The following is a 15,710-nucleotide window of genomic DNA, read 5'->3' as shown; positions in this document are numbered from 1 at the left end:
TCTTTTTTTTTTAATCGTAAGGAGCCAATTAGTTTTTAGGCAGTCCCACAAAATGTATTGAATACTGAATGCAAAGAACCCCCTGCTAGGCTCTTCCCGTGCTTTAGAATTCTTTCCTCTTTCCTTTTCCTCACCTCCTGCTTCTCCAGCCCTTCTCTCTGCCCCTCTCATCCTCACATCCACCCCCCCTTAGTCCCCGCCACCCTGTCACTCCTAAATTGTGGCACTAACACTGTCCCTCACCTGCTGCCCATGTCTGTTCTCCCCACAGTGCTCAGCGGTCCTGCTAATGTGAGCAAAGTCCTGTCATTTCTTTCCTTACTATGGCGGGATTTTGGTCTACAATTTTGCTATATGTTTTCAATTTGTCTCATATCTTTTTGTTTCTGTTCCTCCTTTGCTACTTTCTTATGTGTCAAATAAACAGTTTTTAGTTTATGGTTTTAATTCTCCTAGTGGCTTTTAGCTATATTTCTTTACACTAGTTTTTTGTTGTTGTAAGAATGGAAACCCGATTCCTTGACTTCACAGCGAAGTTCAGGTTCTGTTAAACTGCATCCGGCAAAATAAAGGATACTTGTAACAGTATAGTTTCCTTTAACCTACCATTATGCTATTATTGTTTTATATATTACATCAATCTATATTATAAACTCAGTGATACAGTGTAATACTTTTTGTTTTAGACAAGCAGCCATATGTCTTCAGGAAATTAAGAAAATGAGTGTGAATGTGACACGTGTATGTGCATCATTCCTGTTGTTAATTGTTCCTTTCTGTATATCCGGGTCACCATCTAGTATCATTTCCCTTCACCCTGAAGAATTTCCTTTAAAATTAAATGTAGTACAGGACCCCTAGGAAATGAATTTTGTGGTTTTGATGACCTAAAAATGTCTTTATTTTTGCCTCCCCCGCTTTTTTTTTTTTTTTTTTTTCTTATTAGGGCATTTACGTGTAATAAAATTCACCAGTTTTAGCTGCGGTTTTTGGTGAATATTGGTAATTATTTATAGTCGTGTAACTACCACACTGCCCAGTACAGAAACACTGAATGCAGAGAACCCCCTGCTAGGCTCCTCCACTGCTTTGGAGTCCTTTCCCCTGCTCCTTGTCCTCACCTCCTGCTTCCCCAGCCCTTCCTTCTGCCCTCATCCCTCACACCCTCCTCTCCAGTTAGTTCCCACCACCCAGTTACTCCTGAACTGTGGCACTGTAGAGAATGGTTTCTTTTCCCTAAAAACTTTCTTTATGCCCCTTTCTGTTTAATCCTTGCCTCCCACCCTCACCCTTTCCCTTCACTCAACCACCTCTCTGTTTTGTGCCACTGCAATAATGAAATTTCTAGAATTTAATGGACATGCAATCATATAATATGTAGTCCTTCGTTTGGTCTCTCACTTAGCATAACGGTGTTTGAGATGATGCCATTCACTCATTTTTGTTGCTGAGCAGCTGCTGAGTATTGCTGGAATCCCAGTTTATTCACTGGTTTCTCTATTCTCTAGTTGATTGACATGTGGATTCCTCCAGCTAGGGTTTGTTATTAATGAAGCCACTAGAAATAACTGCTTACAAGTGTGGCCTTACATTTTTATTTCTTTTGGATAAATATATATTTGTGGAATTGCTGGGTCATGTGGTAATACATGGACAACTGTATAAGAAGTTGCCATACTGCTTTACAAATTGGCTGCCACATTTTTTGCATTCCTACCAGCAATATCAGACATTCTTATTTTTTCCATATTCTTGACAGTATTTAGATTTATCATATGTCTTTTTAACTTTACCTATTCTAGGTGATGGGTGATGGTTTCTTGTTTTGGTTTTAACTTGCACCTCTTAGATGACTAGTATTGTTTTCTATGTTTTCATGTTCATCTGAGTGACTTATTACATATATTTTATGAATTATTTTGCAAATTCAATGATTAATTCCAGAGACTTTTTCAGAATCTCCTAGTGTTTTCTACATATGCAATGAAGCTGGTGACAAAGAAAGACTGTTGTTTCTTCCTTTCCTATCTATTGATCTTTTTTCTTTTAAAATTATTTTTATTTGGTAGACATGAGGTCTCACTATCAGGCTGGTCTCAAACTCCTGAACTCAAGTGATAATCCCACCTCAGCCTCCCAAACTGCAGGGATTACAGGCATGAGCCACCATGCCCGATCCTTCTATTGGTCTCATTTCATTTCATTTCATGTAAAAGAGTTCAGCCATTGTGGAGGATGGCGTGACCATTCCTCAAAGATCTACAACCAGAAATACTATTTGACCTAGCAATCCCATTACTGGGTATATACCCAAAGGAATATGAAGCATTCTACTATAAAGATACATGCACACGTATATTTATTGAATCACTATATTCAATAACAAAGACATGGAACCAACCCACATGCCCATCAATGATAGTCTGGGTAAAGAAAATGTGGTAGATATACACCATGGAATACTACACAGTCATAAAAAGGAATGACTTCATGTCCTTTGCAGAAACATGGATGAAGCTGGAAGTCATCATCCTCAGCAAATTAACATGGGAACAGAAAACCTATCACTGCATTTTCTCACTCCTAAGTGGGAGCTGAACAATGAGAACACACGGACACAGTGAGAGGAACAACACACACCAGGGCCTGTTGGGGAGTCAGGAGTGAGGGAAGGGAACTTAGAGGACGGGTGAATGGGTGCAGCAAACCACCGTGGCAGACTACACATATGTAACAAACCTGCACATTCTACACATGTCTCCTGGAACTTAAAGTAAAATAAAATAAATTAAATAAAAAAAGAAAGTGCATGTCTTACATGTACACATATGTTCATTGCAGCACTATTCACAATAGCAAAGACTTGGAATCAACCTAAATGCCCATCAATGATAGACTGGATAAAGAAAATGTGGTACATATACACCGTAGAATACTATACAGCCATAAAAAGAATGAGATTATGTTCTTTGCAGGAACATGGATGGAGTTGGAGGCCATTATTCTTAGCAAACTAATGCAGGAACAGAAAACTATATACCACATGTTCTCACTTATAAATGGGAGCTAAATGATGAGAATACACGGTCACATAAAGGGGAAAAACACACACTAGGGTCCACTTGAGGGTGGAGGGTGGGAGGAGGGAGAGGATCAGGAAAAATAGCTAATGGCTACTAAGGCTTAATACTTGGGTGGGTACTAATGGGTATAGAAATAATCTGTACAACAGAACCCCGTGACACAAGTTTACCTATATAACAAACCTGCACATGTGCCCCTTAACTAAAAATAAAAGTTAAATTAAAACAGACAAACAAACAAACAAACAAAGTGCATGTCTGGAAAGAGCATATGGTTGGGTTCTGTGTTTTTTTAAACCAAGTCACACAATCTCTGCCCTTCATTAGAGTGTTGATTCATACAGGTTTTTGTCATTATTGATATGACAAGTTTTAGGTCTACCATGTTATTTTCCCAGTTCTGGTTTCTCTGTTCCTCTTGTCCTGATCCATGTCTTCTTACTAGAAACCACAGAAACAAAAGAAAGTAGAATAACATCCTTAAAGTGCTGGAAGACAAAAAGGTTAACTAAGAATTCTATATCCAGCATAGATGTCCTTCAAGGATAGGCAAATAAGGAGATATTTCAGGTAAAAGAAAATTAAGAGAATTTCTCGCCAGCAGATCTGTACAATAACAACTGGTAAAGAAAATTCTTCAGACTAGAGGCAAATGATATCAGGTGGAAAATGAGATGATCAGAAAAGATGAAGATGATCAAAAATGGTAAATACTGAGCAAAAGGCTATCTTGCTCCCCTCATTTATTCTTACTTTATATACATAGAACTGTTTAAAGATAAGAAAAAGTTTTTTATTGTGGGACTTACAACCTATGTAGCTATATTCCATATAATATTTATACCATAAAAGATGGACATTTTATAGAGGATAAATGATTACAATATTTTTATATTTACGGGTACTAGTACATTATTAACTGAAAGTAGACTGAAATGTTAAGAATGAGTTAAGTGCTGAAGGAAGTTGCAACACTGAAAACCATTCAAAAGATCAACAAATCTTGGAGATGGTTTTTTGAAAACAAATCCCAGCCAGACTTGAGTCTCATCATCCTAAGATTTCAGAACTGTTGTGAATACAAAAGTAATCACAGAACCGTCCTGCCCAGAAAGAGGAGTTATCCCTAAATACGGTGGCCCTGGGTCAGCTGGCCCTCCCTGCTGGACCTCTTCCACATGGGCACTTTCTGCAGTGACTTTGTTGTCCTGCTATTCCACTCTACCCAGTGTCCTGACCCAAGAGATGAGGGGCGTCTGCTGCTGTGTCCACACTTGGAGAAGGAAACCTTGATGGTGTCAGTATATTACCAGCTAGGCATGACAGCTCACGCCTGTAATCCCAGCAGTTCAGGATGCTAAGGCAAGAGAATTGCTTGAGATCAGAAGTTGTGGACCAGCTTGGACAACACTGTGAGACCCTCATCACTAAAAGATACAAAAATATATAAACTTAGCTGGGCCTAGTGGTGGGCGCTTGTATTCGCAGGTATTGGGAAGGCTGAGATGGGAAGATCCCTTGAGCTTATGGGTTCAAGGCTGCAGTGAGCTATGATCACACCACTGGTCTCCAGCCCAGGCCACAGAGTGAGATATTGACTCAGAAAAATACATTGTAAACCTTTGCTCACTATGGATTGTTTTATTTATTACTTATTCAATATGTATTTTGATTTTATCTTACTGACAGCACAATAAACCAGGACATGCAGAAACTAGAAATCACATCCACTTTCCAGTGGTAAAAAGTCCAGTCCAGGGAGGCAAGAAGGAGACAGTCCTCATTAGCGCTGAGGATTCAGGGAGAATGAGATGGGCTGGGCAGGAAAGGTTTTTGTTTGTTTGTTTGTTTTCTATGAATGAATGTAACTTTTTATTATGATAGAGTTGTTTTATTAAAGAAATAGATGAAAATGGTTAAGTCAAATCAAATGGCTGTAAAAGTCTTACAATGAAAGCAACAGTCCTGCCATTTGTTCTTTCCAGAGGCAAGCACTTTTCATTCTCTCAGTTTTTCCTTCTGGTAGTTGCCTTCATGGGTTTTTCCAAATCATTATTTTTTCAGTTTTTCAAGTGGGTGCATGTGGGGAAAAGAAAGAGAGATCAGCCTGTTATTGTGTCTATATAGAAAGAAGTAGACATAAGAGACTCCATTTTGTTCTGTATTTGAGATGCTGTTAATCTGTGACCCTACCCCCAACCTTGTCCTTGCAAGAGACATGTGCTCTGGTGACTCAAGGTTTAATGGATTTTGGGCTGTGCAGGATGTGTCTTTGTTAAACAAGTGCCTGAAGGCAGCTTGCTGGTTAAAAATCCTGCCCGTCCCTGGGCAATGGAACATCTCGGTGTGAGACCCGATTTTATGCTCTGTTTACTGAGATAGGAGAAAACCACCTTATGGCATAAGGTGGGACTTGCTGGCGGGACTTGCTGGCGCAATGCTGCTAAAAGGTTTATGGAGATGTTTGCATATGCGTATCAAGGCACAGCATTTTCCTTTGAACTTATTCAGGTCACAGAGATCTTTATCCATATGTCTTACTGCTAATTTTCTCCCTAAAATGATCCTATTGTCCTACTACTCCCTTATCTTTAAGATGGTAAAGATAATTATCAATAAATACTAAGGGAACTCAGAGAACTCAGAGGTGGGTCCTCTGTATGCTGAGCACTGGTCCCCTGGGCCCACTTTTTCTTTCTCTATACTTTGTCTCTGTGTCTCATTTCTTTTCTCAAGTCTCTCATTCCACCTAACGAGAAACGCCCACAGGTGTGGAGGGGCAGGTCACCCCTTCAGGTGCATATATTAATACATGTAATATTTAAAAGCCTCTTCTGTTTATAATGCATCCTAACAGTTCCCTGCCCCGTCCCTCCTAATCTTTCAAAGCAATGACTTTTAACTCTTTTAGCAATGTCTTCTTTCTCCTCACATAACTACTTAGTCATTTCTTCATTATTTTATATATTTTATAGTGATTTCTTGAATGACAGATGAGGATTTAGCTCTTACACCATCACTATCTTTACTTTTCCTCCCGTATTGTCCCAAAGTAGTTACCAGAGTTAGGGGCTAAGCAGTCACCACATCATTATGACTAAGTACATGTTGCTCATTGTTGAGAAAAACAGGGTACTGTGCTCTTACTTCCTCTCCTGTACTTCCTTCTGCCCTAGAATTAATGATTGCCTAACCACCCTTCCCCCTTGTTTTTTTCACTTTTGCTTTATCTTCAATGAACTTCTTTCCAAATGCCCCAAATCTGGCAATAACCTATTATTATTTTTAAGAGAAGGGAATCTCACTATGGTGGCCAGTCTGGTCTGGAAATGTTGGACTCAAGCCAACCTCTTGCTTTTAGCCTCCTGAGTAGCTGGGACTGCAGGCATGAGCCATTCCACCCAGCTAACCTATTAATGTTTTTACTGGTTTTTTTGTTTTGTTTTGTTTTGTTTTGTTTTGTTTTAAGCCAGCTCCACAGCTGGAATGTGTCCTGTGTTGGATCCTATTTGCTGGATCCATGTCATTCTTTGGTTTGTCTCCTCCTTCATTTTGCTGGAGTATTTTCTCCAATAGCTTCCCAAGAAAGGGTCCATGGAGGTAACCCCTGAGACTTTGCTTGTCTAAAAGTGTATTATTTTACCTTCACCCTTGATTATTTGGCTGAATATAGATTTATCCGTTGAAAATCACTTTCTTTCTAGAATTCTGAAGGCATGCTTCCATTGTATCCAGCTTCTTTTTCGAGACAGGGTCTCTTCTGTCACCCAGGCTGGAGTGCAGTGGCGCAATCACAACTCCCTGCAGCCGTGACCGCGCGGGCTCAGTTCATCCACCTCAGCCCCTGAGCAGATGGGACTACAGGTGGGCGCCACAGTGCCCAGCCAACTTTTGTATTTTTTGTAGAGATGGGGCTTCACCATGTTGCCCAAACTGGTCTCAAGGGATCTGCCTGTCTCTGCCTCCCAAAATGCTGAGCCAATGTGTTACAGGCGTGAGCCACTGTGCCTGGCCAGCTTTTCTTTTATACTCTCTCTTCTTCCTTCATTTCTCAAAGGCATCTCAAACTCAATAGGCCCAAAACCAAAGTCAAACTCCATCAGAATATCCTGCTATTTCCAACCTTAAAATATATCTTAAATCACAGTGTCTTACTACATGCAACCTTCTGGTTCAAACTACCACGATCCCTCACTTGAACTTAGAATTGGTTTTCCTGCTTCTGTATTTTTTTAAATCATAAAATATTTCAAATAAACCATGTGTGGCTTTATACATTTTACTACATAAAAAGAATAAAGATCTGCCAGGTGTGGTGGCTCACGCCTGTAATCCCAGCACTTTGGGAGGCCGAGGCGGGCGTATCACTTGAGGTCAGGAGTTCGAGACCAGCCTGACCAACATGGTGAAACTTCGTCTCCACCAAAAACACAAAATTAGCTGGTGTCGTGGTGCACGCCTGTAGTCCCAGCTACTTGGGAGCCTGAGGCAGGAGAATTGCTTGAACCCGGGAAGTCAGAGGTTGCAGTGAGCTGAGGTTGCGCGATTGCACTCCATCTAGGTAACAAGAGTGAAACTCTGCCAAAAAAAAAAAAAAGATATGAAGCGGTTATATACTTAAACAAGGAATTGCTTTAAGTGTGTGGCATCCACTGTTCTTGTGCATGCCAGCAGCTTCTTACTGCAAACACCTGGGACTTGCTATAGAGCAGCTGATGTACGTTCCACCCACACACAGGACAGGGAGCTGACAACCAAGGAGTGGAGATCAATACTCCAGCTTTTTCCCCTCCGTTTCCCTGTATCTCAGCAATATGGAGCTTGTTACCAGTGAGAACCTGCTCACTGACTTTAAACTGGTTTTCTTGCCTTCTCAGTTCCATTTCTCCATACCTCAATTGATGATTTCTGGTAAGACCTAGCAAATAAACTGCTTTCACTGAAATTTCAGTCATGGAGCCTGCTTTGTGTTCCCCAAAAGACCGAAATATATTCATTTTCCCATCACTGGACTTCCAGGTTGCTTTCAATTTTTCACCGTTACAAACAGGGCTGCAACATTTGTCTACAAACCTCTAGATATACACGTAGGAAGATTTCCATATTTCCCACTAGTGAAACTGCTCAGTTGGAAGGTATGTGCATCTTCAACTTTAATAAATACTACTGACAATTGAAAAGCCTGACAATGTCAAGGACTGGCTAGAGTGCCACATGTGATGGGTGTGGAATGGCAGCTCACTGTAGCAGGTGCGGGGACTCAGTTGGGGTCTTGGAGAGGCACTTAGTTATAGCAAGAATGTTTCATAAATGGTGTCTGATATATTCAAGATTAGTGCGGGATAAAAACACATTGCTTAGAAATAATTATTCATAGATCCAAAGTCAACAAAAGTCTTTTTCTTCTCATGTGAAAATACATAATTTTTTTCAGAGGGAGGGGAAACAACTTAAAATAAACCAGAAAATCCCTTCATATTAATCATTCTTCTCATATACTTCAAATTTGAGCTTAATGTCTTTTTCCTCCTGGACATCAGAGAGAACACTTGGGTATTCTGGCAGAAGTCTATATTTTTCCAAATCAATTTCTGGAAAAAAACGTGTCACTTTCAAAGTCCCGCATGATCCTTGCCACAAATAGTTTAAGATGGCCTGGGTGATTCATGGCTTCCTTATAAACAGAACTGCCACCAACTATCCAAATCATCTCTACTTTATTTGCTAATTCTGGTTGTTTAGTAAGTTTTAAGATATCATCCAGACTTCTGGTAAGAAAACGAGCTCCTTGTGGAGGTTCCTTGAGTTCTCTGCTGAGAACTAAATTAATTCTATCCTTTAAAGATCGATTCTTCTCAGGAATGGAGAACCAGATCTTCCTACACATAACACCAGATTCTGTTTACCTTCTCCTGAAGAGTCTGTGTCATTCTCTGGAAATACCTAAATTCATTCCTGAGTGGCGGCCAGGGCAGGTGCCCGTTCTTGCCAATGCCCATGTTCTGTTACACAGCGACGATGCAGTTTAGCAAACGAACCATGACAGCAGCGGTGAGCACCTCTGAGCCCGCTCACTACACAAGAACGCGCGGCCAATATTGGCTGGAAGGTTTTTACTTTGAACCTGGAGGATGAGCAATGACATCTCTATCCACCTCAAAGCTCCTCTTGAGCATTCACCTCCAGGTAGCTGGAGCAGCGCAGCAGCGCCCCCTGGTGGTCCATGAGCTTCCTTTTGCAGATCACTCACAGCCCTGAGACCCTCCTCTCCTTTCCATGCACCTGGCATTTCTTCACTGGACACCAGCCTGCGTCAAGTTTCGTGTAAAGCAAAAGAAGCGCACAGGGCTTGCTCATGGAGTCCCTGCACAAAGTGGCCGTGGTGGCTGCGATGGACACTGCATGGGCACAGCAATTGAGTCGCCACTCATCAAGGCTGACCTGGCAGCTGCCACTGCTGAGGGCCCAGCCAACCAAAAGCAGCTATTTTTTTTTTTTTTTTTGGGTGGAGAAATAAAACAGGAAATGGCGATTAAGAATAAAATAATATTATGATAGATAAATATGCCACTAAAGATATAGTAGAAGTTTAAATAATTTTGAGACTATGAACAAGATTATGCCAATGGGGAGAACTTATTACAAGTAGAGAAAGCTGGAGTATTGATCCTCCCCTCCTTGGTTGTCAGCTCCCTGTCCTGTGTGTGGGTGGAACGTACTCCAGTTGCTCTATAGCGAAAGATGATGGGGGGCAGGAATGGTGTTTTCTCCACCTTTGGCGAGATCCACGTCATCGTGTTCAGGGAAAGGGCCATGAACTCCCCATGCAGAGAGGAGGTTGTGGCTGTGAACGTGCCTGTGGGAGAGGTGAGGACCCGCTCCCTCTACACTGATGGCCAGGAGCCTGCAGACGGCGGGGAAGGCTTCCCCTCAGCTGTGTCCTATCAGGTTTTTCCAAGAGTCAAGGAGTAGATCTGCATATTGCCTCTGCTGATGTAAGCTGCACGCACACCTAGAAGTGAGGTCACCCCTGCTGGGGGTCCTGGGGCTGCTGGTTGTTCCGGGTGCTCAGTGGGAAGATGGGGAGGGGGCTATGTGCAAAACAGTAACCATACTCTATAAATTATTTTTTCCTTAACCTTTGTGTCATAAAATAAAATGTAGGACTCCAGAAGGAAAAAGAAACGGTCTAAAATTTGTGTCTTTGAATAAAAAGTCAACACCCATTAACCACCAGGGATAGACATTTGTGGAGCAAACCAGAAGCCCCATCATTTGCCCCAGCTCAGCAGTAAACTCTTTCCTCCCCCAAATAAAAATATATCCTGACTTTCATGATCATCACTTCCTTGTTCTATTTTATATTTTTATCATCCAAAATTATAATTTAGTTTTACCTTTAGAAATATGCTTTTGTTCTCTTTTATTCTATAGATTCTTTCTTTCTTTTTTTTTTTTTTTTTTTGAGAAGGAGTCTCGCACTGTCGCCCAGGCTGGAGTGCAGTGGCCTGATCTCAGCTCACTGCAAGCTCCGCCTCCCAGGTTTACGCCATTCTCCTGCCTCAGCCTCCCTATAGCTGGGACTACAGGCGCCCGCCACCTCGCCCGGCTATTTTTTTTGTATTTTTTAGTAGAGACGGGGTTTCACTGTGTTAGCCAGGATGGTCTCGATCTCCTGACCTCGTGATCCGCCCGTCTCGGCCTCCCAAAGTGCTGGGATTACAGGCTTGAGCCACCGCGCCCGGCTATAGATTCTTTCTTGAAATTTATATTGTGTGGTAGAGCTTCCCATAGTGTGCATTTTGCTGATTGCTCCCCAAGCCATTGTTTAATATGTGTTTTTATTATCTGTATTGCCTCTAAATTGGTAATTGGCTATGGATGTTAGCTTATATTCAGGCTTGGTTTCTTTGCCACTTGTACTTGTTTGATGGTGCTGTACTGTGTTCTTCCATCAAGAGGAAGAACCTGACATTAGTTTTTTGTTTTATTGTGTTGTTAATTGCCATTGCTGTTCAATGGTTAAATTCATTAACTCATGATGGTTTGCAAAAGAGTTATTAGAGTCTCGGTCTCTCATTCCTTCCTTATTTATTATCCGAATAATTTCTAAGTAAGAGATTCACACTCCTCTACTGTTTGTTTACTACTAGAAATTTGTTAACCAGAGACTAAGCCAAGCATCTACTCACCTATGACCCAGCAATAGCACTCTTAGTTGTCAACCAGTAGAAATGCTTGTATGTGTGTGCCAAAATATATGAAAATATTATTCATAGCAGCACGACTTGTAAAATCTGGATACAACACAATTGTCTATCAATAGTGAAGGGACAGGAAATATGAGCAATTTATAAAGTGGGAAACATATCAAGACCACATCTCAAAAGTAACAACAATAAAAAATCCACGTTTGCTTGTGGTGATCGCCTGAGTCCATGAAATAAGTAGATATTGGGGCCTTAGCAATGCAGAGATAGGTAGAATCAAGACATATTCCTCTTGAATTCCACACATCACAGGCATAAAATACACATAAGAAATGCTTTCTTTAACAAAAAAAAAAAAAAGAGAGAGAGATAGCATATGGCTATGTGGCAGATTCTTTTATGAGAAGACCTTGAAAGTATATAGCTGGCAAGTTAGACTGATACCATTAGCCCCAGGAAGCAGCAAATGGGTCTTGACAGGAATAGATCCTCACCCTGGAGTGGGCTTTGTTCAGCTGGTGGTAGGTGTGTTACCAAACTAAACTGGGGTCCACTCACCTGGGATGTTGCAGTAAAAGCAAACATCCACACTGAGACTGTAGTGGGAGAAAGGAGGGCATTTATGTGCAGAGCGCCAAACAAGGAGAATCGGGCAACTCACGCTTAAGTCCCACCCTTTTTGATGGCTCACAAACAAGGATTTTCAAAGGCAGGGGCAAATTTCAGGAAAGCAGAGTTACAGGCAACATCATAAATCAATGCCTAGAAGTGATACACTGCTTTGGCCTTAAAAGGTGGAAAATCCTGATAAGGGAGCTTACAAGTCTTAGGTAGATTTAAAGATTATCTGATTTGTGATAGATAAGGAAGCAAAGCTTCCTTACACAGCTAGGGGAGTAGAGAGGAATATTCAGGTCTGGCCTGTGGCCTTGACTCTCTCCAGTCCCCTCAGGAAGAAAATTAGGACAAAGAATGGTGGTCAGAGTTCAGTCCTCAGTTTCCCCTTTATAAGGTCTCCCTGTCAGTGGATCTATTAGGTGGGATCCCGTGTTTCTGAAAAACAACTCAGGGACATATGTTAAGATGTTATTTTTAGTTTCTGTAGAGAATCAAACATCCTGTGACTCTAACTTCCTTGGCTATTGTTTTAAGCTATCATTACCTTCTTGTTTATAAGGTCACTCACTTGCTTTTTAGTGCTGGCTAGGTGCCTGGAGTTTCTCTTGAAGGAACTGAAGGTTTTTCTTTATTTCCAGGTTGGGGGGCCCTGGCAGGCTTCTGAGAGAGGTTCCTCCTTTATCTCAGATGCAAATGCTCGGAGTGCTACAAAGAACTTGAGTGGGAGGTACTGCAACCATGTGGACCACTGAGTCACATTTCTTTACACCAGAAAATGCACCTGCTCAAAATGTCCAACAATGGTCAGAGAGACATCCTCCTCAAAGGAAGAGTTCCATAGAGAATTACAATAGCCAATTGAAACATTGGGTGTATAAAGCAAGAGTGGGGAAACAAGCACGGAGGGTGGGCTTATACACCTTCATGAGTGTGCTCACACTTGACATGAGAGCATCCTCTCTTTTCCTGGTGGATCAGGGGGAGGTGCTGGTGTGATCTACATATATTCCTTCCCATGGTGGGAGGACACTGGAATAATGACTGTAATTCACCTCAACTTGCTTTTCTCATCCCTGATGCAGTGGTCCCAGGACTAGGGATGCAAATAGAGTCCAGAAACAGGAATTATTCCTAAGCAATGAACTGTAAAAATATTTTATGTCCTTTATGTAATAATTCCTAAGGGCCTGGAGAAGTAGGTTCTGCCTTCACGGCACCTGGCAAAGTTGGGACTAACACTGAATGCAGCTGTATTGCCTGGGGTCAGATAGTCACCCAGTTCTCTACCTGCATAACCCTCCCCTCTATGAACTGGAATGGATGATGCGAGACAATTGCTAGAACAGCATTGGTCCCTGCAGTCCAAGCCAGCACAGCAGCAGAGCCTAGTGTTCCTTCCAAAATTGTAAATGTTTAGTATAAATAAAGAGGAGAAATAGTAGCTGAGTGTAAATGAATGAATACATGGGTTATGTAATGAGGAAAATCCAATGTTACATGAACTACTCGAAAGAGGTATAAGTAAGAAAGAGTATTGTCTCTTAGCTCGATTTCACCAGATGCCTGAAAGGGTGCAGCCATATGTTGCTGAGACTATTCCTATTTTTGGACTGCACTGGGATAATTGCTAATGACCAAAGAGGATTCTGGTAATGTGCCAGGATCTTTTCACTGTTATGATTCTTCTAGTGTAGGAGATCTGTGATTGGCCAGGCACAGTGGCTCATGTTTGTAATTCCATCAGTTTGGGAGGCAATGGTAGGAACATCGTTTAAGGTCAGGATTTGAGACCAGCCTCTGCAAAATAGTGAGACCCATTCCTATAAAATATTTAAAAATTAGTTGGGCATGGTGGTGTGCACCTGTAATGCTATCTACTCAGCAGGCTGAGGCAGAAGGATCACTCGAGTCCAGGAATTCGAGGTTACAGTGAGCTATGATTGTGCCACTGCATTCTACCCTGAGCAACAGAGCAAGAGATTAACTCTAAAATAAAATAATAAATATTATAAGAAGCGATAATGTGGTCAAAACCAGGGTGTGATCTGTGGTCCAATAAACATATTTGGTCTTTGTCCCTGTTTCCTGACAACCATGTTCTAAAACATTTGCAATCTCCTCAGTGATAAACATGACTTCAATATGGCAATGAGATGACTGTGGGGCGAGGGGCTCCTAGATAGCTTGAGAATGGGGGCCGGTTGCCAGAAACACGAAGCAGCAATTAAAGGATTGGAACTTATAGCCCCATCCCTAAAGTCTGGGAAGGAAAGAGAGGCTCGAGGTTGAGTTCAGTCACACAATGGCCAGTGATTTAATTAATCTTGCCAAACAATGAAATTTACATAGAAACCTCTAGAGATTGGGTTTCGGAGAACTTCCCAATTGGTGAGCACATCCGTGTGTCCACGTGCTGGGAGGGTGGTGAACTCCATCTCCATGGGAACAGAGGCTCCTGTGCTCAGAACCCTTCCAGACCTCTCCCTGTGCACCTCTTCATCTGGCTGCTCATTTGTATCCTTTATATTTGCTATGGTTTGAATGTTTCCCCCAAAAAGCATCTGTTGGATATTTCTTCCCAAATGCAACGTTTTTAAGACATAGGACCTTTGAGAGGTGATTGGACCATCAGAGCTCTGCCTTCATTAATGGATTAAGGCTCATCATAAAAGGACCTGAGGCTGTCAGTTTGACCTCCTTTTCCCCCTGCCTCTCATCCTCTCTTGCCCTTTTGTTTTCTACCAGATACAGTCTCTTGATCTGGGAATTCCCATCCTCCACACCATGAATGAAACAAATTTCTGTTTGTTATAAGTTATCCAGTCTCAGGTGTTCTGCTATAGTTGCATAATTTAAACCAGTGGTCCCTAACCCCTGGGCTGCGGACTGGTACAAATTTCCGGCCTGGTAGGAATCAGACCTCACAGCAGGAGGTGATCAATGGGGGAGAAAGCATGAGCATGACCACCGGAGTTCTGCCTCCTGTCAGATCAGTGGCCGAATTAGATTCTCATAGAAGCACGAACCCTATTGTGAGCTCTGCATGCGAGAGATCTAGGTTGCATGCTCCTTATGAAACACTAATGCCTGGTCATCTGAGGTGCAACAGTTTCATCCAAAACCATTTCCCTCTGCCTTCCGCCACCTCCACTGGTCCATGGAAAAACTATCTTCCACGAAACTGGTCTCGGCTGCCAAAATGGTGGGGATTTAAGCTATAAAAATAATATAACTGAAATACTGAGTGTGAAAGGAAAGTAAAATTTCAGGACTCCAAATTCACTATACCAAAGGGAAAAGTTAAGTTTGGAGACTGAATGACGGAAAAACTGCCTTTCTTTTGTTCCTAAACAAATAACTGCGAAGATAGAAGACCCCGTATCTCCCCAGGTGGCCTCCCTCACAAACTGCTCACAAGATAATTCCTTGTGGGCCCCAACATCTTTACTCTAAAACGAAGTTTTGTTGAATTTCCCCCTGACAGTGTAAATTAACAGCTTATCTTCATGGGTACAAGACAAAGACAAGACTAGACATCATCCCTTCACCCACCCGGTGACTTTTCTACCCAACGTTTACTTTATCTTATGTAAAATGCAGATTTGCTGAGCACGAGATGAATGCATAGTTGACTGTTTTTTTCCTCTCCTGGCCGCTCTTTCCCCTATAAATATTGCAGTCGTCAAAACGCTACTTGGAAAAAGCACGGGGCACAGATGCTACAATGATTTGTGTCTCTGTTTCCAAGGTGCATCTTCAGCTCAGCAAAATCAACTTCTATACTGAATGAGACCTGTCT

General features: G+C 41.8%; 1 pseudogene; it reads right to left on the bottom strand.

The window, feature by feature from the left end:
* Positions 1–8,561: 8,561 nt before the first annotated feature.
* LOC112622425 lies at positions 8,562–9,124 on the bottom strand (annotated as a pseudogene).
* Between the last annotated feature and the right edge of the window lie 6,586 nt (positions 9,125–15,710).

The sequence above is a fragment of the Theropithecus gelada genome, chromosome 4 (genome assembly GCF_003255815.1).
Source record: "Theropithecus gelada isolate Dixy chromosome 4, Tgel_1.0, whole genome shotgun sequence".
NCBI lineage: Eukaryota > Metazoa > Chordata > Mammalia > Primates > Cercopithecidae > Theropithecus > Theropithecus gelada.
This window is presented reverse-complemented; position numbering and strand designations above follow the sequence as displayed.